Source organism: Scyliorhinus torazame, chromosome 8 (assembly GCF_047496885.1).
Source record: "Scyliorhinus torazame isolate Kashiwa2021f chromosome 8, sScyTor2.1, whole genome shotgun sequence".
NCBI classification, from domain to species: Eukaryota; Metazoa; Chordata; class Chondrichthyes; order Carcharhiniformes; family Scyliorhinidae; genus Scyliorhinus; species Scyliorhinus torazame.
The window spans coordinates 251,521,223-251,545,776 of record NC_092714.1 but is presented as its reverse complement, the minus strand read 5'-3'; the positions used below and the strand labels follow the sequence as shown (position 1 = coordinate 251,545,776).

Below are 24,554 nucleotides of genomic sequence, written 5' to 3'. Positions count from 1 at the left end.
AAAGAGGGTCAGTACTGAGGGAGTGCTGCGCTGTCAGAGGGTCAGTACTGAGGGAGTGCTGCATTGTCAGAGGGTCAGTACTGAGGAAGTGTTGCACTGTCGGAGAGTCAGTACTGAGGGAGCGCTGCACTGTCAGAGGGTCAGTACTGAGGGAGTGCTGCATTGTAAGAGGGTCAGTACTGAGGCAGTGCTGCATTGTAAGAGGGTCAGTACTGAGGGAGCGCTAAATTGTCAGAGGGTCAGTACTGAGGGAGTGCTGCATTGTAAGAGGGTCAGTACTGAGGGAGTGCTGCACTGTAAGAGGGTCAGTACTGAGGGAGTGCTGCATTGTAAGAAGGACAGTTCTGAGGGAGTGCTGCATTGTAAGAGGGACAGTACTGAGGGAGTGCTACATTGTCAGAGGGTCAGTACTGAGGAAGTGTTGCACTGTCGGAGATTCAGTACTGAGGGGGTGCTGCATTGTCAGAGGGTCAGTACTGAGGGAGTGTTGCACTGTCAGAGGGTCAGTACTGAGGGAGTGTTGCACTGTCGGAGATTCAGTACTGAGGGGGTGCTCCATTGTCAGAGGGTCAGTACTGAGGGAGTGCTGCATTGTAAGAGGGTCAGTACTGAGGGGGTGTTGCACTGTCAGAGGGTCAGTACTGAGGGAGTGCTGCACTGTCAGAGGGTCAGTACTGAGGGAGTGCTGCATTGTCAGAGGGTCAGTACTGAGGGTGTGCTGCGCTGTCAGAGGGTCTGTACTGAGGGAGTGCTGCACTGTCAGAGGGTCAGTACTGAGGGAGTGCTGCATTGTCAGAGGGTCAGTACTGAGGGAGTGCTGCGCTGTCAGAGGGTCTGTACTGAGGGAGTGCTGCACTGTCAGAGGTTCAGTACTGAGGGAGTGTAGCACTGTCGGAGAGTCAGTACTGAGGGAGCACTGCACTGTCAGAGGGTCAGTACTGAGGGAGTGCTGCATTGTAAGAGGGTCAGTACTGAGGGAGTGCTGCATTGTAAGAGGGTCAGTACTGAGGGAGCGCTGAATTGTCAGAGGGTCAGTACTGAGGGAGTGCTGCATTGTAAGAGGGTCAGTACTGAGGGAGTGCTGCACTGTAAGAGGGTCAGTACTGAGGGAGTGCTGCATTGTAAGAGGGACAGTACTGAGGGAGTGCTGCATTGTAAGAGGGGCAGTACTGAGGGAGTGCTGCATTATCAGAGGGTCAGTACTGAGGAAGTGTTGCATTGTCGGAGAGTCAGTACTGAGGGAGTGCTGCATTGGCAGAGGGTCAGTACTGAGGGAGTGCTGCATTGTAAGAGGGTCAGTACTGAGGGAGTGTTGCGCTGTCAGAGGGTCAGTACTGAGGGAGTGCTGCACTGTCAGAGGGACAGTACAGATGGAGTGCTGCACCATAAGAGGGACAGTACTGAGGGAAAGCTGCACTGTCAGAGGGTCAGTACTGAGGGAGTGCTGCACTGTCAGAGGGTCAGTACTGAGGGAGTGCTGCATTGTCAGAGGGTCAGTACTGAGGGAGTGCTGCATTGTCAGAGGGTCAGTACTGAGGGAGTGCTGTGCTGTCAGAGGGTCTGTACTGAGGGAGTGCTGCACTGTCAGAGGGTCAGTACTGAGGGAGTGCTGCACTGTCAGAGGGTCAGTACTGAGGGAGTGCTGCATTGTCAGAGGGTCAGTACTGAGGGAGTGCTGTGCTGTCAGAGGGTCAGTACTGAGGGAGTGCTGCACTGTCAGAGGGTCAGCACTGAGGGAGTGCTGTACTGTCAGTGGGTCAGTACTGAGGGAGTACCGCACTGTCAGAGGGTGAGTACTGAGGGAGTGCTGCGCTGTCAGAGGGTCTGTACTGAGGGAGTGTTGCACTGTCAGAGGGTCAGTACTGAGGGAGTGCTGCATTGTAAGAGGGACAGTACTGAGGGAGTGCTACATTGTCAGAGGGTCAGTACTGAGGAAGTGTTGCACTGTCGGAGATTCAGTACTGAGGGGGTGCTGCATTGTCAGAGGGTCAGTACTGAGGGAGTGTTGCACTGTCAGAGGGTCAGTACTGAGGGAGTGTTGCACTGTCGGAGATTCAGTACTGAGGGGGTGCTCCATTGTCAGAGGGTCAGTACTGAGGGAGTGCTGCATTGTAAGAGGGTCAGTACTGAGGGGGTGTTGCACTGTCAGAGGGTCAGTACTGAGGGAGTGCTGCACTGTCAGAGGGTCAGTACTGAGGGAGTGCTGCATTGTCAGAGGGTCAGTACTGAGGGTGTGCTGCGCTGTCAGAGGGTCTGTACTGAGGGAGTGCTGCACTGTCAGAGGGTCAGTACTGAGGGAGTGCTGCATTGTCAGAGGGTCAGTACTGAGGGAGTGCTGCGCTGTCAGAGGGTCTGTACTGAGGGAGTGCTGCACTGTCAGAGGTTCAGTACTGAGGGAGTGTAGCACTGTCGGAGAGTCAGTACTGAGGGAGCACTGCACTGTCAGAGGGTCAGTACTGAGGGAGTGCTGCATTGTAAGAGGGTCAGTACTGAGGGAGTGCTGCATTGTAAGAGGGTCAGTACTGAGGGAGCGCTGAATTGTCAGAGGGTCAGTACTGAGGGAGTGCTGCATTGTAAGAGGGTCAGTACTGAGGGAGTGCTGCACTGTAAGAGGGTCAGTACTGAGGGAGTGCTGCATTGTAAGAGGGACAGTACTGAGGGAGTGCTGCATTGTAAGAGGGGCAGTACTGAGGGAGTGCTGCATTATCAGAGGGTCAGTACTGAGGAAGTGTTGCATTGTCGGAGAGTCAGTACTGAGGGAGTGCTGCATTGGCAGAGGGTCAGTACTGAGGGAGTGCTGCATTGTAAGAGGGTCAGTACTGAGGGAGTGTTGCGCTGTCAGAGGGTCAGTACTGAGGGAGTGCTGCACTGTCAGAGGGACAGTACAGATGGAGTGCTGCACCATAAGAGGGACAGTACTGAGGGAAAGCTGCACTGTCAGAGGGTCAGTACTGAGGGAGTGCTGCACTGTCAGAGGGTCAGTACTGAGGGAGTGCTGCATTGTCAGAGGGTCAGTACTGAGGGAGTGCTGCATTGTCAGAGGGTCAGTACTGAGGGAGTGCTGTGCTGTCAGAGGGTCTGTACTGAGGGAGTGCTGCACTGTCAGAGGGTCAGTACTGAGGGAGTGCTGCACTGTCAGAGGGTCAGTACTGAGGGAGTGCTGCATTGTCAGAGGGTCAGTACTGAGGGAGTGCTGTGCTGTCAGAGGGTCAGTACTGAGGGAGTGCTGCACTGTCAGAGGGTCAGCACTGAGGGAGTGCTGTACTGTCAGTGGGTCAGTACTGAGGGAGTACCGCACTGTCAGAGGGTGAGTACTGAGGGAGTGCTGCGCTGTCAGAGGGTCTGTACTGAGGGAGTGTTGCACTGTCAGAGGGTCAGTACTGAGGGAGTGCTGCATTGTAAGAGGGTCAGTACTGAGGGAGTGTTGCACTGTCAATGTGCCATTCTTTGGATGAACCTTTGTGAAACGGAGGCCCCTCTCTCTCTAAGTTAGCTGTAGAAGATCCCTAGGCACTATTCCAAAGGTCATGCAGTGTCCTGGTCAAAATTTATTCCTGACCAACATCGCTAAAATGGGCCACCAGGCTGTTGCAGTATTGCTGCCAGAGTGACAGATTGTGGCGATCCCTCTGTTACAGCAGCGACTCCACTTCAAACAGGGGGTTAATTAGCCGGGAACAAGTTAGGCATGTTCGGAGGTCGTATAGGGCGCCATATAAAAGCAAATCCTTCCTTGCAAAAAAAAAGACCAACGTGGCCCGCGTTCTGCTTTAATTAAGATGGGGAGCAGGACACAAGGATTATTATCTCTTCATTGATATACAGATTCCTTTTACATGTTTTGCTCAGACTCCACCCGCCATTGCCCAGCTCCGAAAGCACCTTCTTAGCTACTGTCAAGAGGCAGAGTGATCGGGGTCCCCACGATTCAAACACTCACCCACCCACCTCAACCCTGGCTGCCCCCCTGCCCCCCTCCCCTCCCCGTCTTGGGGGCGGCAGCAATTTAAAATGCTTCGCCCCAGGAACAAGGAGGTGAGGTCCTCGGGTGTGATGCCCTCCATGGCCGACCAACACTTTGCTGTGCAGGGGTGAAAGGCGCTGCGTCAAGGTTCCGGGGCAGGGCAATACTGGCGTCCGTGCATCCTCGCCTCAGCAAGAGATAGCATTCTCGGAAAAGTGTAGCCTTGTCTCCGGGGGCGGGGGGCGGTGGGAGAAGGTGCTACTAAAATGTTCATCAACGCTAAAAAAAAAAACAGATTCCAATTTCCAAACAGCAGCGAGAGCAGCAAAGGATTTAGAAAGCTAGATTATATTTCCTAAAAGAGTAGGTACAAACGAGAGGAATGGATACATTTCCCAAAAAAAGCATCTCCCAGTTTTTAGCCATTCAGAAAAAAACCTTTTGATCTTGTCCTTTGCTGCATTGTTTCAACCCGCAGGCTCCTTACAGAGAAAATATTTATGATCAATACATTCCGTGTACATTTTGCAACATTCCAACCTTCCACGGTTTAACCCTCATGTTGAAGTGAAAAGCACCCCTTAGTTGCGATATGTAACACAGTTACACACGTTTTCAGAATCATGGTGATCTGTTGGGATATCGCATCAAATAGGCAGAAATCTCCCTCTGTCTAAACTTGCCAGACGCCACATAATCTATAAAAGACAAACAGGTCTGTTTTTTCCTTTGCTGAAGCCATTCGATTCTTTTAAAATCATGGCCTAAAATGTATTTTCTTTGAGCACTGCTCCTTTCCCGTTACCTATTAACATTTCGATCACTTGGATGTATCGAATTTCGACGCGGAAGCTGTCCCGCCCTCGCCTGCCTGCAAAGCAAACACGGCCCACAGAATATTTTCAAATGAATTACAGGAAAAGCGGTACCGTTACATGTTGCTGAGTTTGAGCCTCTTGGAATGTGGTTCCTGCGTCGCCAAGTCGACGTGGCAAAAGAATTTTAAAGTCAACGAGAGAAGTTACTTGGAGAGATGCCGGTGTCCCTGCACCGGGTGGCCACCAGAGAGCGGCAGACACCACGTTTACTGCTCAGAGTCGGCCGCAATTGCTCCCAGATTAGTTCACACTCTGGATGCTGGAAACCTGATATCAAAAAAGCAGAAAGTGCTGGAAATGCTCAGCAGGTCTGGCAGCATCCATAGGAAGAAAAAAAGGTCAACGTTTTGAGTCCGCATGACCCTTCTTCAGAACTAAAGGTGCAAATTTGATTATCTATAAGAGAAGGTGACACTTCTTCAAAACGGTTTGGTTTGGAGCAGTTGGTGGGTAATCTGTGGACCAGGGCCCACATGCTGCCCATCTGGGTTCTGAGAGCAGCCCACGATACATTTTGTTGACCACTGCCCGTGCGCAGGGTTGCCACATTTTGCTGGCTTACTGTTCTAGTTGCAACAAGGGGACAGGCAATATTTAATTGAGTTATAAATAATGATCCCAATTTAATTAGTAGCCTAATTGTGTGCGAACAGTGATCAAATAGTGATCACAACATGATTGAATTCAGTTTAGCGGTTGAAAGTGAAAAGCACGTTTCTGAGATACTAGAATTTTACACTTGGGCAAGGCTGACTTTAACAGGATGAGCCCCAGTGCTGCCTGGGACAAGGTGGCAGCAGCCATCAGCTTGGGGAGGGTGTCCAGGAGGACTGGCCTCCAGAGCCAAAAAAAGGTCAACGACTTTTGTGAGGGCCACGAAGAATCCAGCCCGAGTTTTAATGATACAAAGTAATAACATCTATTTACAATAACATATATATAACAGCAGCAACAACTTCCCTTGCTGCACACTCCTTCCTGCTGGTTCCTAAACTGGCCAGCTTTATTTATACTAGGAGTTTACTAATGGTTTCTCTGCCCCCCTCATTGGGGAAGCTCATACTCCCACAGGATTGTGGGATTGTCATTAGTCCCCAGCCAATGGTAAGTAGGCAGGTTATAACATCCCTCCCCCCTCAAAGTCCAAGGAATCCACCGAAGACCCTGGCGAAGGAGGGCGTCGGACTCGTTTTGCCGTAGGCCGGACACCATTTGCACACGGCGCTGGATCAGGCGGCGTGTAACGAGATGGAGACCGGCGCTTCCGTGATGAACGGCGCAACGGTTGTACATCCACGGCCCGTGGACCCGAGGAGTCCCCCTCTGATGCATCCTGTGTCTCCATCTCGGAGTCAGAGTCTGCTGCCTCCTTCATGTCAGCGTCTCTATCTCCATTCGGTTCTGTAACGACCTGCGCAGGCTTCGAGTGAGGCACCAGTGGAAGATTGTGAGGACTACCTTCCCTTGTCTCTGGTCTCTGCGGCTGTAGAAATGAGCTCCGGGGGAGGGGAATCTTTTGAGGGGATAGTCTTCTGGACCGAACGTGGTCTACATGTTCGCGCTGGAGACGACCCTGGGCTTGCACCTGGTAAGATATAGGGCCTGTTTGGTGAAAGATTACACCAGGAACCCACTGGGCACCACCAGCAAAATTCCGAACGAACACTGGGTCACCGGGCGCAAACTGCCGAATCGGCCGATGCCAAGAAAATCCCTGTCCCTGACGTTCTTGTGTGCGGCGTACTTTTGCGCCAATGTCCGGGAAAACCATACTAAGGCGGGTGCGAAGTCTCCGGCCCATTAGGAGTTCTGCGGGAGCTACCCCAGTCACCGCATGGGGGGTGGTCCTATACGTAAACAAAAAGCGAGCCAGTCTCGTGTCCATTGATCCGGAAGACTGCTTCTTTAGGCCTCTTTTGAATGTCTGCACCGCGCTCTGCCAACCCATTTGAAGCCGGGTGGTATGGGGCAGTGCGGATATGGCATATGCCGTTCATCTTCGTGAACCTCGCAAACTCCTCACTCGTGAATGGAGTGCCGTTATCCGTGACCAGCACCTCGGGGAGGCCATGCGTACTAAACGACAAACGCATCATTTCAATTGTTGCGCAGGACGTTGTCCCCTGCATCTTATGCACCTCTAGCCATTTAGACTGGGCGTCAATTAATAGAAGGAACATGGATCCTTGAAAAGGGCCTGCGAAATCTGCATGCAAGCATGCCCAAGGCCGCCCTGGCCATTCCCAGTGATGTAGGGGCGCGGCCGGCGGAAGCTTCTGATGCTCTTGGCAAATGGAGCAGTTTTGGGCCACCTTCTCAATGTCGCTGTCGAGGCCTGGCCACCAGACATAACTCCGGGCCAACATTTTCATTTTGGTCACACCTGGATGCCCATTGTGCAAGTCTGCTAGTATCAGCTCTTGGCCTTTTTCTGGGACAATCACACGCGTCCCCCACAAGAGGATGCCGTCTTCCACGCTGAATTCTGACAGCTTGGAGGAAAATGCCCGCAACTCGCCTGGGAGCTGTCTATGCTGCCCACCATACCTTTGACAGGACTGGCTCCGTCTGGGTCCACTCACGGATCTGTGATGCCGCGACAGGCAAGGTGTCCATAAAATTTAGGGTTGCAACCACCTCACCGGTCGTGGGGGTCGACATGGGGCCGGTCGATAAAGGCAATCGGCTCAGTGCGTTGGCATTTGCTATCTGCGTACCTGGTTTGTGCTCCAGAGAATACTCGTATGCAGCAAGCAACAAAGCCCAGTGCTGGATCCGTGCGGAAGCAATGGTATTGGCTTATCCTCTCTGAAAAGTCCCAGCAGAGGCTTATGATCAGTCACGATAGTGAAATGGCGGCCATACACGTACTGGTGGAAGCGTTTCACCGCAAAAACCCCTGCCAGGCCCTCCTTCTCGATCTGCGCGTACTTTTTCTCCACTGCAGTCAATGTGCGGGAGGCAAAAGCTATCGGTCGCTCGGCCCCGTTCTCCATCTTGTGGGTCAGCACGGCCCCAATACCATACGGGGATGCATCACATGTGACGAGCAAAGGCTTTCCAGGATCATAGTGGGTTAGTAACCCAGACGACGACAATTGTTGCTTTACCCGCCGGAAAGCGGTTTCTTGCGGCTGACCCCAAACCCAGGTGTGATTTTTCTTTAGCAGAAGGTGCAACGGGGCCAGCGTAGTTGCCAGATTGGGGAGGAACTTCCCGTAATAGTTTACGAGACCGAGAAAAGAACGAAGATGCGAAGTGTCAGTCGGGGCGGGGGCCTGTTGAATTGCACGCACCTTCTCTGCGACGGGGTGCAAACCTTTGCGGTCCACCCGATAACCTAGGTAGACTACTTCCTTTGCCTGAAATACGCACTTTGTGCGACGTAAACGGACTCCAGCCTCCGAAAAGCGTCTAAGGACAGCCTCCAGATTTTCCAAATGTTCCTGCTCTGACGTCCCTGTAATCAAAACGTCATCTAAGTAGACAGCAACACGTGGTAAACCTCTCAAAATGCCCTCCATAACACGTTGACAAATTCTGCAGGCAGAGGATACGCCAAAGGGCAACCGTGTATATTCATACAGGCCCCGGTGTGTATTAATCGTTACATATGGTCGGGAGGCAGGGTCCAGCTCCAACTGCAGGTAGGCGTGACTCATCTAATTTTGTGAACGAGAGTCCGCCTGCAAGCTTCGAGTGGAGATCCTCTATGCGAGGCATTGGATATCGGTCAAGTCGGGAAGCCGTATTCACTGTACGTTTATAGTCGCCACACAAGCGAACTGTGGCATCTGGCCTCATTACAGGTACAATTGGTGCTGCCCAGTCAGCAAAACGGGCCTGATAATACCCAAACTCTCCAAACGAGTGAGCTCCCCGTCTACCTTCTCGAGCAAGGCGTAAGGCACCGGGCACGCCCGGAAATAGCGCGGCGTGGCTCCTGGTCCGACTTGGATACTGGCTACGGCCCCTTTTATTTTCCCCAAACCAGGCTGGAATACATCTGGGTATCATCCTAGCACCTCAGTCAACCCTCCAGAATCTGTTTGGAGGATGTGCTGCCATTGCAACCGCAAATGGCGCAACCAGTCCCGACCCAACAGGCTGGGTCCATGGCCGCGCACCACGATAAGTGGGAAATGCCCCTCCTGGCGTCCATAAACAACAGGGGTCATTGTAGTTCCTGCAATGTCCAGTGGTTCCCCCGTGTAGGTGGCCAACCTGGCCTGTGAGTCGGTTAATGTAAGGGTCTATAGACCCTGCTTGATGCAGTCGAATGTCCTCTGGGCGATCACGGAGACCGCTGTGCCAGTGTCCAACTCCGTCTCAAGCGGGTGGCCATTGACCCGTACTGTCACCTTAATGGGGGCCACACGGGGAGCTGCCACACAATGCAACTGCAGGCAGTCGTCCTCCGTCTCCACATCCTTAGGAGTAGTCGCTGCAGGTTCATCCACATGGAAGGTACGGCCCCTGGGCTGGTCCCAGTTACAGCCCCTGGGCTGGTTCCAGTTTCGGTCGGAACGACGGCGCCTCTGGCGCCCCCAGGACCGCCGTCCGCGACGGGGTCGGCGCCTACAAGTCTGACACGGACATGGCTCCTCATCCATTGGTTCTGGAGAAGGCTCCCTTCGGGGAGGAATGTCCGACGGCCACTGGCGTCGGTCCGGACGTTGCCTCGCCCAAGGTACCGCAGAAGTGCGGGGGGACGTTTTCAGACGGAAGGGGTTGCGCCCCAAGGCATGCACTTCCATTCCCTGTAGCTCCTGCACTCCTCGTTCTGCGCTCTCTCGGGACAATACTATTTGAATGGCCTGTTGAAAAGTCAATGTTGGCTCAGCTAACAACTTTCTCTGGGTGGCCGCATTGTTAATACCGCAAACCAAACGGTCGCGTAACATTTCTGACAAGGTCTCACCATAGTCACAGTACTCCGCAATCCTGCGTAGCCTGGATAGAAAATCGGCAAGGGATTCTCCAGGGGTCCTCTCAGCGGTATTAAACCGCTGGACTATCGTGGACGGGGTTGGGTTAAAATGTTGCCCCACTATATTCACAAGTTCATCAAACGTTTTGGTGTCTGGCACAGCTGGGTACATAAGGCTCCTAATCACCCCAAACGTATGCGGGCCGCAGGCGGTGAGCAATATGACCACCTGGCGCTCGTTTTCGGTGATATTGTTTGCCCGGAAAGAGTAACGCATCCGTTGTGTGTACTGGTTCCAGCTTTCCAGCGCAGCATCAAAAAACATCCAAACGTCCGTACAGAGGCATGGTATAATAGAAAACAACTTCCAACCTGTATCCAACAAAAATCCAGGGAGGTGGCTTCAGCAGTCTAGACAGCTATTCACTTTAACCTTCGTCGCCAATTTTGTGAGGGCCACAAAGAATCCAGCACGAGTTTTAAGGATACAAAGTAATAACATTTATTTACAATAACATATATATAACAGCAGCAACAACTTCACTTGCTGCACACTCCTTCCTGCTGGTTCCTAAACTGGCCAGCTTTATTTATACTAGGAGTTTACTAATGGTTTCTCCGCCCCCCTCATTGGGGAAGCTCATACTCCCACAGGATTGTGGGATGGTCATTAGTCCCCAGCCAATGGTAAGTAGGCAGGTTATAACAACGACCTACACCGGGGCAGCACGGGTGAGTTGACACCAATGCACACACCCCTCCAGGCTGCGTCCAGGGAAATATTGAAGAGCCGGGCTGGGGATGTGGTGTCAGAGTCAGGGAAGATAAATGAGGTACTAAGAGAGTATTACCAGGGACTTTATGAGGCAGACCCAGGAGGAGAGGAGGGGGACATGGGGCGGTTTCTGGACGAGCTGGAATTTCCCCAGGTGGAGGAAGCAAAGAGGCAGGCATTGGAGGAGCCCCTGGGGCTGAGGGTGGTGCTGGAAAGTATCAGGGGTATGAAGTCGGGAAGGCCCCTGGGCTGGATGGGTACCCGGCAGAATTTTATAAGGAATTTGCGGCGGACCTGGCACCACATCTGTTGAGGGCGTTTAATGAAGCACTGGAGAAGGGGGAGTTGCCGGGTCCGCTGAAGCAAGCAGTAATCACACTAATCCCCAAAAAAGGGAAGGAGCCGGTGGAATGTGGGTCGTATGGACCCATATCACTATTGAACACGGATGTGAAAGTATTGGCTAAGTTGTTGGCGGGGAGGCTGGAGGATCGTGTGCCAGGAGTGGTTGCAGAAGATCAAACAGGCTTCGTGAAGGGCAGGCAGCTCGCGAGTAATATAAGACGGCTGTTGAATGTGGTGATGAATCCGTCGAGAGCTCTGGTACCGGAGGTGGTGGAGTCCATGGACACGGAGAAAGCATTTGATCGGGTGGAGTGGCGGTACTTCTTCGAAGTTTTGGGAAGGTTTGGGTTTGGGCCGAGATTTGTGGCATGGGTGCAGTTGCTGTATGTCGCGCCAAGAGCGAGGGTGAGGACGAATGTTATGAGCTCTGATGCGACCAGCAATTCACTCGAGACAAGAGTAAAAGTAAAAGGTGGCTTTAATCAATCTCGAACAGTGCCTGCCTGCAACTGATACAATACTGTGCGCCGCCTACAGGTCGACTGCTCTTTATACCCCCCCTTCAAGGGGAGGAGCCATGGGCAGAGCCCATACGTGTCCCAACATGTTCCCCTATGGATGATGCCATACAACGGCCCATAGATGGAGCCCACAAGGGCAACAGCATAGCATAGATGCAAATACAAAGGCAAAGCATGGTACTGATACAATGGTGGATTATTGATATAATACATTCACCACATTCACCCCCTGTTAAAAAAATGAAGTCCGGCGGGGTGGCGGGTTCATAAGTTCAGCCGGTCCGGCACACGGATTGTGCGCTGTGATCGCCGAAGCTCTGGCGTCGGTGCTAGCCCGGGTGTCGAGCTCATCCGTGCTGGCATCGGTAGTGGGTGAGCCGGTGCGGGTACAGACGTGGACTCCGGGAGCGTCTCTTCTGGAGCTTCATTCCTGTGGACCGGGGAAGGGGGAATGGCGGGCGGGAGCCATAAAGACACTGATCATGGTAGGTTGGGCAGGGTATAGTGGAGGAGCGGTGGTGGTGGTAGTGGTGGTGGTGGTGGAACCGGCAGGCGCCAGGTCCCGGAGGAAGACCGTATCTTGTCGGCCATCGGGGTGTTCGATATAAGCGTACTGGGGGTTGGAGTGTAGGAGCTGGACCCTCTCTACCAGAGGATCGGCCTTATGGCTCCTGACGTGTTTCCTGAGTAGGACTGGCCCCGGTGTCTTCAGCCAGGACGGAAGCGAGGCCCCTGAGGTGGATCTCCTAGGGAAAACAAATAAGCGGTCATGACGGGTCTCGTTTGTGGCCGTGCAAAGCAGGGACCTAATAGAGTGGAGCGCATCGGGGAGGACCTCCTGCCAGTGAGAAACTGGGAGATTCCTGGACCGCAGGGTCAGTAGGACGGTCTTCCACACCGTCGCGTTCTCCCTCTCCACCTGCCCGTTTCCCCTGGGGTTATAACTGGTAGTCCTGCTCGAGGCGATGCCCTTACTGAGCAGGTACTGACGCAGTTCATCGCTCATGAACGACGAGCCCCGACTGTGGACATAATTGGGGAAACCAAACAGGGTGAAGACACTATGTAAGGCTTTAATGACGGTGGACGTGGTCCTATCGGGGCAAGGAATTGCAAAGGGGAAGCGGGAGAACTCATCAAAAATATTGAGGAAATATGTATTGCGGCTATTGGAGGGGAGGAGCCCTTTGAAATCGATACTGAGGCGCTCAAAGGGCCAGGATGCTTTTACCAGGTGGGCCTTCTCCGGTCGATAGAAGTGCGCTTTACACTCCGCACAGATCTGGCAGTCCCTGGTCATGGCTCTGACCTCCTCGGTGGAGTAGGGCAGGTGGTGGACCTTGATATAGTGGATAAGCCGGGTGACCCCCGGGTGGCAGAGGTCATCGTGGATAGCCTGTAGTCGGTCATCTTGCGCGCTGGCGCATGTGCTGCGGGACAGCGCATCTGGGGGCTTGTTGAGCTTCCCAGGACGATGTACTATATCGTAATTATAGGTGGATAATTTGATCCTCCACTTCAAGATCTTATCGTTCTTGATTTTGCCCCGCTGCGTATTGTCAAACATGAAGGCTACCGATCGTTGGTCGGTGACGAGGGTAAACCTCCTAGCAGTGAGGTAGTGCCTCCAGTGCCGTACGGCTTCCACGATGGCTTGGGCTTCTTTTTCGACTGAGGAGTGTCGAATTTCAGAGGTGGTGAAGGTGTGCGACAAAAACGCCACCGGTCTGCCTGCTTGATTGAGGGTAGCGGCGAGAGCGACCTCTGATGCATCGCTCTCCACCTGGAAGGGGACGGACTCGTCCACCGCACGCATCGTGGCTTTGGCGATGTCCACCTTGATGCAGCTGAAAGCCTGGCGGGTCTCATTTGCCAGTGGAAAGATGGTGGCCTTGATTAGTGGGCGGGCTTTGTCCACATAGTTGGGGACCCACTGGGCATAATACGAAAAGAACCCGAGGCACCTCTTCAGGGCCTTGGGGCAGTGAGGGAGGGGGAGTTGCAGGAGGGGGCGCTGTAGGCATCTGGGATGGCCACGTCCCGATTACAAAATGGACACTTTGCAAAGAATGCAGGGAAAATTGGACAATACCGAGAAAGCAAGCAGGTGCAAGGTTTGTCTGTTGATTGGCGCTATAGCTCCCAGACAAGACCGAGACTGCAGAACCATCTACATACTAATGAGCCATCCCTGAGAACAAAAGGGTAACATTTAGGTAAACGATGCTAAGACAGACACCCTGACGCCAGAGGAGACTAAAACAAAGCAGACCAATGGCCACCTAGGACACGCCCAGCAACCAGGGAACCCACCCCTCTATTGGAGGAACATCGATAAGAACGATTGGGAAACGGCCCAATTAATTGGGGCCAAGTTCAAGGCCCACCCAAAAGCGTGCAAAGCCCTTTCGAGTATAAAAAGGACTCCCCAAGAGAGAATCGCTCTCTTGGCCTTGACTCTCAGCGAGGAGAGACCTGCCAAAGCTGCTCCAGACCAAGTAAGTTCCAAGTCAATGCACGCTACGAGATAGACGTTCCTAGTTGCTATCCTGTAAACAGCTCAACCCAGCAGCCTCAGAACCGAGCAACGGCCATTGTTCATCTGACTGAGTGGGCACCCGAAGCTAAGTATAGGCTTTTAGTAGTAGTGATAGTTTAGGTTGTAGAGTTTTATGCATAAGTAGATTTGACTGTGTGTAAATAAATGAGCATTGATTTTGAACTTACTAACTGGTGTATCGAGTCTTTGATCAGTATTCGCTTCTGAACCTTGTGGCGGTGTCGAAAGATACCTGGCGACTCTTGAACAAACGTAATTAAACAGAGCCAAACTAAGAGAGAACACATTCAGCAACATTTACTGGCGACATCTGACGGGACTCAACTTAGAAGTGGCCTAACCACTCCGAGAGAACCAAAATTTGAATTGAGAATCCAATTGGAAACAGAAAAACCACAAGTGTAAGAACAGTACTGATCAAGCCTCCGAGATTTGGAAGTGTGTTAGTGCTTGCGTACTAACAGGAATATAAGGTTATCCTGAGAGATTTTGTTGTGTAAAACTGACGGGAGTTTTGTCGGCCGGAAATTAGCGTAAGCCGTACCCGTGTTTACATCACCGCTTTATCACCCCCCTGTTCCAAATTCAGTAGAGAACCTAGATAGGGAAAATGGCACTGAAGGCAATGGAACGCCTTATGAACCCCCAGGAATTTGAGGTCGCGGCGACCAGTAGAATAGGACAGTGTCCCTTTTGGAAAAATGAGATCAGGAAATATCTCAAAGGGAAAGGATGGCCCCTTTGGAGTGAATTCTGCGCCAATGACGAAACAGGTCCCGGGAGTATAGGACATACTTGGTGGGAGAACCTGAGCGAGATCCACAAAAAGAGCTTCGGGAAAGCTCGCAAGCCGATGGCAATCGTGTCCTGTTTGGCACAATTGCGAGGCACAGAGGAGGTCGTTAGGATGCTCCGTAGAGAGATAGAGGAGAGAGACACAAGTAGTGAGGTAGATGTGAGCGAAGTAGAGAAGGAGAATAGAGATTTGAGAGAGCAGTTAGCAGCAAGGGACAGAGAGGTAGATGATGCCAAGTGGGCACATCAGTCTTGTCTCGCGCATTTGAGTAGTTTCCAAACGCAATACATTAAGGCCTACCAGGACACGCAACGTGCTGTCTTGGTAAGACAAGAGACCGAGCAACAAGTTGAGAAATTGCAGAATCAGTGCAATGATTTAAAAGCAGCCCGACAAGCACTCCATACTTCCACGACAGAACAAAGGCAGAGCTCAGTAGACCACGCAAAGTGGCGGAAGCAAATTGCAGAATTGCAATCTCTGCTTTCCGTTCAAAATGGGTTTCAAAGCACATTCGGACCCCAGTTAGATCAGGAAAACGGCCCCGATTGGCAGGAATTGAACGAGCCTGCCCATAGATACGTACATAGGACATGTACACAGGAAAAACCCCAGAAAAGGAAAGCGCCCCAACCCCCAACCGAACAGGCAGAACACCCCCCCATGAACCCTGTAACCACACACCGCAGAGCCACAGCAGAAGGAGACGCAGATTTCCTTTATACAACCCCGTTAACCATGACCCAATTACGGGACGCGTGTGGAAACATTACACTGTTCCTTCACACATCAGACCCCCACCAATCTTTCGCGAAAGTCAAACAGCAGGCTACCATGTACGGCCTGCACGAGAAAGAGCAAGTGAAGCTCACAGTTTTAAGCCTCGACCCTTCAGTCGTGGCAGCCCTTCCCGACCCACAGAATGTAGGAGGAGGCACACTCCAAGAGATGCACACAGCGATCCTTGATGCGATCAGTTTTAACAGAGGAGACCCTGTAGAAGGCCTAAACAAGTGTAGGCAAAAGAAGACAGAGCACCCCACAGCGTTTGCTGAACGCTTGTGGATTCACTTCACAGCAGTTTTCGGAGAGTTAGCCCGCGCCCATTTGTCCCCAGATAATATGGCCAAATGGACTCGAATCCTAGTCTCTCACGCGACAGACGCAGGACAGAAAGCTTGCGCAAATTATGACCCTCAGATGAGGCCCACAATGAAATATGGGTTTTGAAAAGGTTGTCCCGCACTTGGGAGCAATCAGTCCAAGGCAAAACCGCATTTAGAAAACCCGATGAAGAGCAGGCAGACATGAATCCAGTTAAAGCACACCAGAACCCCGCATGGGTAAATGAGGGCAGGAACAGCCCACCCCAGCCCAAAGCTCAGAAATGTTACAACTGTGGACAGTTAGGACACTTTGCACGAGAGTGCAACGCGCCCCAAAAGCAGCAGAGAAACTAACAGACAGGCACCCTAAACAGGAATAGGGCAAAGCCGATCCATAGCGTTAGCGCCCATTCAGAGAATGCAGACATGAACGGCACCGACTGACGGTGTTCGGGCTCCCCAACTTGGGTCTTCGACACCCTTTGGGACAGCACGGCAGCATTGTGGATAGCACAATTGCTTCACAGCTCCAGGGTCCCAGGTTCAATTCCGGCTTGGGTCACTGTTTGTGCGGCGTCTGCACATCCTCCCCGTGTGTGCGTGGGTTTCCTCCGGGTGCTCCGGTTTCCTCCCACAGTCGAAAAATGTGCAGGTTAGGTGGATTGGCCATGCTAAATTGCCCTTAGTATCCAAAATTGCCCATAGTGTTGGGTGGGGTTACTGGGTTATGGGGATCGGGTGGAGATGTTGACCTTGGGTAGGGTGCTCTTTCCAAGAGTCGGTGCAGTCTCGATGGGCCGAATGGCCTCCTTCTGCACTGTAAATTCTATGTTCATCTATGTTAAGTCCGGTAGACCGGTAGTAACAGGCAAAGTTCGAGGACACCCCGTAGGATGTCTTTGGGACACAGGAGGGTCCAGCACCACACTCAATTCCTCCACGATGTTTCAACGAGACACGTGGCCCACAACAGACACCATCACACTCAGCGGGTTTACAGGTCATTTACAACAGGGACATATCACAGCCCCTGTAGCGATACAAATAGGGAACATTACAACTAAGCACCCCGTAGTTTTGGTTGATCTGCCCCAGACAGCAGAACATATCCTAGGGATCGATTTTATGAGCACCCACAACCTTTCTTTTGACCCAGTTAACAAGTGTGTATGGAAAATTTCAAAGGCAGCACGAGCCCCCACCACGCTCACAGTAAGAGAGTATGAAAACAGGATTGGCTCAGTCGGAGACTTCTGGTTCGTCTCTCAAGCCATTAGTGCAGACAAACAGATTAGGGCAGTCCTGCAGGAACACAAAGCGGCATTTGCACAGCACAAGCACGACTGTGGCAAATTGGCTGGCTTTGTAAACATTACAGGTCCCGACCCTAAACCCCAGAAGCAGAACGGATTTCCCCAGGAAGCAAAGGGAGAAATCTCCAAAGTAATAGAGAGTTTGTTGGATCAAGGCGTACTCAGATCATAGCCTCCACAAACAACTAAACCAATTTGACCCGTCACAAAACCAGATGGATCATGGTGACTGACCATTGATTACCGGGAACTGAACAAAGTAACCCCAGCAGCAGCCCCCACCGTAGCCACGAGTCCAGAGACCATGCTCAAACAGGGACTCCAGTCAAAATAAATTTCGGTTTTGGACATTGGCAACGGCTTTTGGTCCATTCCATTGGCTAAAACGTGCCAGTACAAATTCGCCTTTACATTCCAGGGACAACAATATTCGTGGACGTGCCTTCCACAAGGCTTCCACAACTCCCCCTCCGTTTTCCACCGACTGCTGGCAAATGGATTAGCAAATTTTCCCTCCCCGATTGTCTGGTCCAGTATGTAGACGACTTGTTACTACAGACAGACACAAAGGGAGAGCACATTTCGCTTCTCGATGAACTCCTAGGACTCCTAAAAGAAACTGGTTGTAAAGTCAACCCCAAGAAGGCCCAGATTTTGAAAGAGAAAGTGATTTACTTGGGAATAGTGATCACACATGGTAAACGCGAGATTGAGCAAAAGAGAATTGACTCAATTGTCAAATTGCCCCTTCCCTACAATATCTCAGCCCTCCGGTCATTTTTAGGACTGGTTGGCTACTGCCGAAACCATATTGACGGTTTCGCTACTAAAGCAGCGCCCCTTTCCGAACCTCTCAAGAAGCAGGCACCTTGGGAATGGCTTCCACAGCATTCGGATGCCGTGGATGCTTTAAAAAGAGCCCTCAGCACAGCCCTCACACTACAGGTCCCAGATCCACTTTCCCCGTACGCTATCGAAGTAGCAAGCACCGACCGTACCCTTTCGGCCGTGCTCCTCCAGGAACGCCACAACCAGTTACGCCCCGTAGCATACGCCTCACGCATGTTAGACCCTGTACAGCAAGGATTCTCTGCCTGTGAAAGGCACTTGCTCGCAGTTTTTTGGGCAGTACAGTACTTCACCTACATTACAGGACTCAACCCCATCACCATCCTCACAGAACATACCCCAACACAGCTATTGTTAGACGGCCGACTTAATGATGGCACAGTCAGCCAAATCCGCGCAGCCCATTGGACCCTTCTTTTACAGGGACAGGATATCACAGTAAAAAGAACCAAGACCCACACCTTCCTTGCCGATAATTTGCAGTATGCAGGCACCCCTCATGAGTGTGAGATCATCACCACAAAACAGAACACAGGCCCATTTATACCCAAAACACCGCCCAGGAAAACAGGTACTACACCCCAGAGACCCCAGCCCACAGACACGTGCGCACCCCTGAAGATTTATGTGGATGGCTCCTCCACAGTGTTAAACGGAGAGAGAATTACCGGTTGCGGTATTTACGTAGATGAGATTTCACTAAAGTTGCCAGGACACTTAGGCTCGCAGGTAGCAGAACTGGCAGCGATCACTTACATTGTAGACCACCCCGACTCGTTCCCGACCCCAGCAGACATCTATTCGGACAGCTTGTATGTCTGCAATAGTTTGACGGAATTCCGACTCCTGTGGTAAACGAGAGGATTTGTTTCTGCGGACGGTAAACCCCTACCCTCAGCCCCATTACTCCGCCATATCTTAGAGACAGCAAAGGACAGAAAATATGGAATAATTAAGGTTCGCAGTCATCACCGTTCTTCCCCCCCTGGTAACGTTAAAGCAGACGCCCTAGCGAAGGCAGGCTCCAGGCATGGTTATTTTTGGAACCCCCGACAAAAGCACCCCAGTACACGCAGTTCAGGTCTCACAGACCAATATTCAGGATCTAGCGAAGGCACAGAAACAGGACGAGAAACTCAGGGAAGTTTCAAAGGGTACCTTCCCGGCCCGTATGATAAATACAATAATGCAATTACCACATGACGGTGTGATTTTAAAGGATGGCAATTATATAGTTCCCAGCCAGGACAGGAACCAGATCATTTGTCAGTTCCATGACAATCGTGAACACCAAGGAATTGAACCCACCCTAGCCCACCTCAGACCACTCTGCTGGTGGCCTGATTTAAAAGCCGATGTTACCCACTACATAGAGAATTGCTTGATCTGTGCCCAGAACAATCCGGACAGATATGTGAAAAAGGCTCAACTTAGTTATACCCGCCCCGTTAATGGACCCTGGACAAATCTACAGATAGACTATTTAGGACCCCTACCCTCTTGCAGAAATGGTTATAAGTATTTGTTGGTGGTCATAGACACCTTCACAAAATGGGTGGAAGCATTTCCATCGAAAACTAATACGGCCAAGACAACAGCTAAAATACTAACACAGCACATCTTTACAAGATGGGGCCTCCCCCACAGTATAGAATCCGATCAAGGCTCCCATTTCACAGGACGTGCAATGAAAAACGTCCTCACGATTTTCGGCATTCGACAAAAGTTTCACATAGCATATCACCCCCAGTCAAGTGGTATTGTAGACTGGATGAATAGGACATTAAAAGCCACCCTCAGGAAAATGGTACAGCAGAATAACAGCACCTGGGATTCAGTTCTCCCATTTGCTTTAATGTTCCTAAGAAACACGGTATCCACGTCCACAGGATACACCCCTCACACCCTCATGACCGGATGCCCCATAAAAGGGACAGAGTATTTATTAGGACTGAATTTGGCCAGCCCCGCAGTCACAGCCCTCACGCATGAAAATGCTGTACAACAATTGATAGAGAACATAAAGGCGGCCCAACTTGCAGCAGCTGTGAGACTTGGGACCAGGAAGAAACAGAGCAAGGCTTGTTTCGACAAAACAGTACACGCCACTGAGTTTGCAGTAGGGCAGCAAGTGATGCTTTCCCTTTACAACCCCAGTTCATTCCTTTCCCCTAAATTCTCCGGACCGTACTCCATTTCGGACAAAGTAAGCCCCTCGGTATACAAGATTACATATCCCAATGGCAAGTCTGCGTGGTTTCACATAAACCAGCTCAAGGCTTACGGCTCGCAAAATAGCCACACACACCACATCCTGCTCGCAGCAGCGGACGAGCACGCCCCGCCCACAGATGACGTTTTCCTCCCCTCCCCCAACCAGCCTGTCCTCAGACACAACTTCAACTCCACCCCCAGAGGCATGACTCCGCCTCTCCCTTCCTTCAACTAGCAATGACAGCGACAGTGATAGCGATCACGATGGCGATAGCCACAGCACATCACATTACGATTATCCCCCTGTACCAGACCCCACTCCCAGCGAATCCGAGCATGATTCCACAGACCCATTTGAAATCACTTGCATCAAAGCTCCTGACCCAGACCCACCGCCCGACGATTTCGGATTGAAGCATAGTAGCTCCAACCTCGGCACACGATTCTGGCACCGAGACTAATCGTTCAGGCTCATCCGGAATGAGATGGACCCCAATTCGCCCCAAGCAGCTTTAGCATGGTTACTACAGTCAAGAGTTTGGCAGCCGGGAGAAGATGATGACATAGAGTCTGTCTCCCACCAAACGAATCCCTTTGCGACCCTGTTCGCTATTGGGCAGTGAGGTGTCCAGATGATGGAAAAAAGGAACCGATGGAGAGACACGGTGTCCTTTCTGATGGAACCTGCACTATGTTTGTTGTATGTTTGTTCGTTAGTGTTAATGTTAAGTGTTGTTTATAAACTTGAAAATTTTTTCACGGCCCCACGTCACCACTCCTTTGACACCCAATGCCTGTTAGAGGAACATGTTTGTCCCCAGACAACAGTTCAGAGGAACTAGTTTGTCAACTGAAACCAGTTCAGAGGAACTAGTTTGTCAACAGGAACCAGTTTAGAGGTACTAGTTTGTCAGCAGACAACAAGGCAACCTCCATGACGACCACATTCTTACCCATTGTCGCCGGTTGCTCAGGCAGTGGAAAAACGGCACTGATCCCTGCCCTGCCTGAGGACCCTCCTCTGGTCAGCTACGCTTGGGTAGAGCACAAACGGCACTAGTCACCGTCCTACCAGGGGATTCCACCCATTTCTTACCCGTCGCGGCCGATACGCACCCCATTTTGGCACTTACAGTTCGAAATTCTTTTGTTTGGTTTTGGCAATCCTTAGGTTGCTTCCGTATGCTATTTACATCCTGAAACACTAGGATGGTAGATCGCACAGGCTGCAAGACAGCTCGCACTATGTCTGTACTTTTCTCGGATGTCTTGTCCCAAATATTTGGTTTTTAAAAAAATGAGGGAGTCACAGATGGTGACCAAACATAAAGAGAAATTGGTAACAAAGGACAGACAGACAGACATACAAGATCTTAAGCAAGATAATAACAGATATTATTCTTGTGTTCACAGAACTTCGGAACCTCAGGAACCCCAGAGGAAGAAAAAGAAGAAGAGATGAAGACAACCTTCATGTTCACCTGGATCTTAGCGGGATCCCTTCAGTTGCACGCGGACACTACCCCCCTGACCCCTACCACACAAGCCGTGAATGATTTCCACCCGCGCATTACACAGAACCCCGAGATAGCTAGCCCCGCGGCAGCTAACAATACCCCGACTTGGTGTGATACGTTTATCACCTAGTACTCACTATCGTATGTAGTAGAAGCCCTCTTAGTACTGGCGATACTTTGCAGTGTCGTGCAGACACTTAGAGTCAGGAAATGGCCTACCGCTCTCGCGCCCCGGTATACAGGTTTAGGTCCCGCATTTTCGGATTCCACCAAACCCCCGAACCCCTTGACATGAATTAAAGTGCATCCGTTTCTCTTTATGTACTCTGTTAAATAAAGAAATGTAAACTTCTGTGCCTGACTGCCAGGCCAGAGAAATTTGTGTGCTGCTATTTTGTCCAGTTTAAGATGTTATAGATTATTTTTTGAGATTGTTTGAGTGAGGATAGTTTATTGAGGATAGTTAGAGGTTCCAGTTATTTTTATTTTTCTGTAATGCATGCATTAATGTCATAGCGCCCCGTAGAGTTATAATAATGGATGTATTTAAAATGATTTAGGTAAAATTGTGTTTCATAGGATAGGGCAGAGTAGAGCCTGATTATGAGTGCCCCGTTTGGTCAGAGAACGAAGACGACGCAGTAATGTGATCCTTCCCGATTCACGTTGAGGATCACAAGGAGGGTGTGTAGCCATCTGGGATGGCCACGTCCTGATTACAAAATGGACACTTTGCAAAGAATGCAGGGAAAATTGGACAATACCGAGAAAGCAAGCAGGTGCAAGGTTTGTCTGTTGATTAGAGCTATAGCTCCCAGACAGGACCGAGACCGCAGAACCATGTACATAATAATGTGCCATCCCCAGGAACAAAAGGGTAACATTTAGGTAAACAATGCTAAGACAGACACCCCAAACAAAACAGACCAACGGCCACCTAGGACACGCCCAGCAATCAGGGAACCCACCCCTCTATTGGAGGAAAATTGATAAGAACGATTGGGAAACGGCCCAATTAATTGGGGCCAAGTTCAAGGCCCATCCAAAAGTGCGTGAAGCCCTTTCGAGTATTAAAAAGGACTCCCCAAGAGAGAATCGCTCTATTGTCCTTGGCTCTCAGCGAGGAGAGACCTGCCAAAGCTGCTCCAGACCAAGTAAGTTTCAAGTCAATGCACACTACGGGATAGACGCTCCTAGTTGCTATCCTGTAAACAGCTCAACCCAGCAGCCTCAGAATCGAGCAACGGCCATTGTTCCTCTGACTGAGTGGGCACCCAAAGCTAAGTATAGGCTTTTAGTAGTAGTGATAGTTTAGGTTGTAGAGTTTTATGCATGAGTATATTTGACTGTTTGTAAATAAATGAGCATTGCTTTTGAACTTACTAACTGGTGTATCGACTCTTTGATCAGTATTCGATTTTGAACCTTGTGGCGGTGTCGAAAGATACCTGGCAACTCTTGAGCAAACGTGATTAAACAGAGCCAAATTAAGAGAGAACACAATTAGCAACAGCGCATATGGTCAGGGTCAGGCCCTAGGACCCCATTCTCCACGATGTAGCTGTGGCTAGTCTGGTCGTGCGGAAAACGCATTTCTCAATGTTGTAGGTGAGATTGAGTTTTTGGGCGGTTTGGAGAAATCGGTGGAGGTTGGTGTCGTGGTCCTGCTGATCATGGCCGCAGATGGTGACATTGTCCAAGTACAGAAATGTGGCCCGCAGCCCGTACTGGTCCACCATTCGGTCCATTGTTCTTTGGAACACCGAAACCCCGTTAAGACTCCCTCCTGCAAGAGACGCTGGACCTCGGACCTAATAAAAAAACCTGTCCTGTATGCTATACCTCCTGCTTCTGATGGCTACTGGTTTGCAGTCGGCGGTGAGGTTTGCGAAGAGTGAGGGAGAGTCGACTTTTAGGGTCGCGAGGCTGCATATGGTGAGTGGGGGCAGGGGCCCCCCCGAACTTCAGGGTTAGGCTCTTGAGGTTGCATTGGAAATTGAGTCCCAATAGGAGAGGAGTGCAGAGGTCTGGGCGCACATATAATTTAAAGTTTGCGTACTCAGCGCCCTGTATTGCTAGGGTTGCGGTAGTGCACCCTTGGATTTGCACCGAGTGCGACCCAGCGGCGAGGGAGATGGTTTGGTGCGCCGGGAAAATTGGGAGCGAGCAGCGTCTTACCACGTCCGGGTGAATGAAGCTCTCTGTGCTCGCGGAGTCGAAGAGGCAAGGTGCCCGTTAACCCGGACGGTCATCATGGAGCTCCGGAGGTGCTTAGGTCATGACTGGTCCTGGGTGACCGCGCTGAGTTGCGGGTAGCCGGCGTGGTCGGAGGCTCCGCGATGGCTGCCCACGTTGATCGTACGCGTCGAGCGGCGTAGCAGATGGCGGCCAAGATTGGTCGATCGTGGCAGGCGGCGAGGAAGGTGGCATCCAAGATGGCGGCCCTCATGGATCGTACGTGGCCGGCCGCGTGGTGGAGGATGGCCAAGATGGCGGCCCCCGTGCTGTGAGGACTGGAAGATGGCTGCTCCCACTGATAGCACAAGGCTGATGAGGGGGCGGAGTCGGCAGACACGCTGCCACGCTGCGGGGTCTGCGGGCTGTGAGTCTGTGGATAGGGTCTGTGAGTTCGAGTTCTTGGACCTGGCCAGGCAGACTTTGGTGAAATGTCCTTTTCTCCCACAGCTGCTGCAGTTCATGTTGCGGGCCAGGCAGTGCTGCCGGGGGTGTTGGGACTGGCCGCAGAAATAGCAGGGTAGCCCCCCATGATGGGCGGGCGGTCGCAC

At 51.5% G+C, this 24,554-nt stretch overlaps 1 protein-coding gene and 1 long non-coding RNA gene across 3 annotated transcripts in view; one reads left to right on the top strand and one right to left on the bottom strand.

Moving 5' to 3' along the window:
• slc2a10 (solute carrier family 2 member 10) overlaps positions 1-4,985 on the bottom strand; it is an 83,976-nt gene extending 78,991 nt beyond the window's left edge. The window contains exon 1 of one of the 2 annotated variants that reach the window (XM_072515109.1): positions 4,894-4,985. The gene's annotated coding sequence lies outside the window, so the exon portion shown is untranslated. Of the gene's footprint in view, positions 1-4,769; positions 4,854-4,893 lie in introns of those variants that run through there. The other variant, XM_072515110.1, reaches the window with a different exon arrangement.
• Positions 1-23,070, top strand: part of LOC140428538 (uncharacterized) — a 127,599-nt gene extending 104,529 nt beyond the window's left edge. The window contains exon 3 of the long non-coding RNA XR_011948810.1: positions 21,665-23,070. This is a non-coding gene — a long non-coding RNA (uncharacterized lncRNA). The remainder of the gene's footprint in view (positions 1-21,664) is intronic.
• The last annotated feature ends 1,484 nt before the right edge of the window (positions 23,071-24,554 follow it).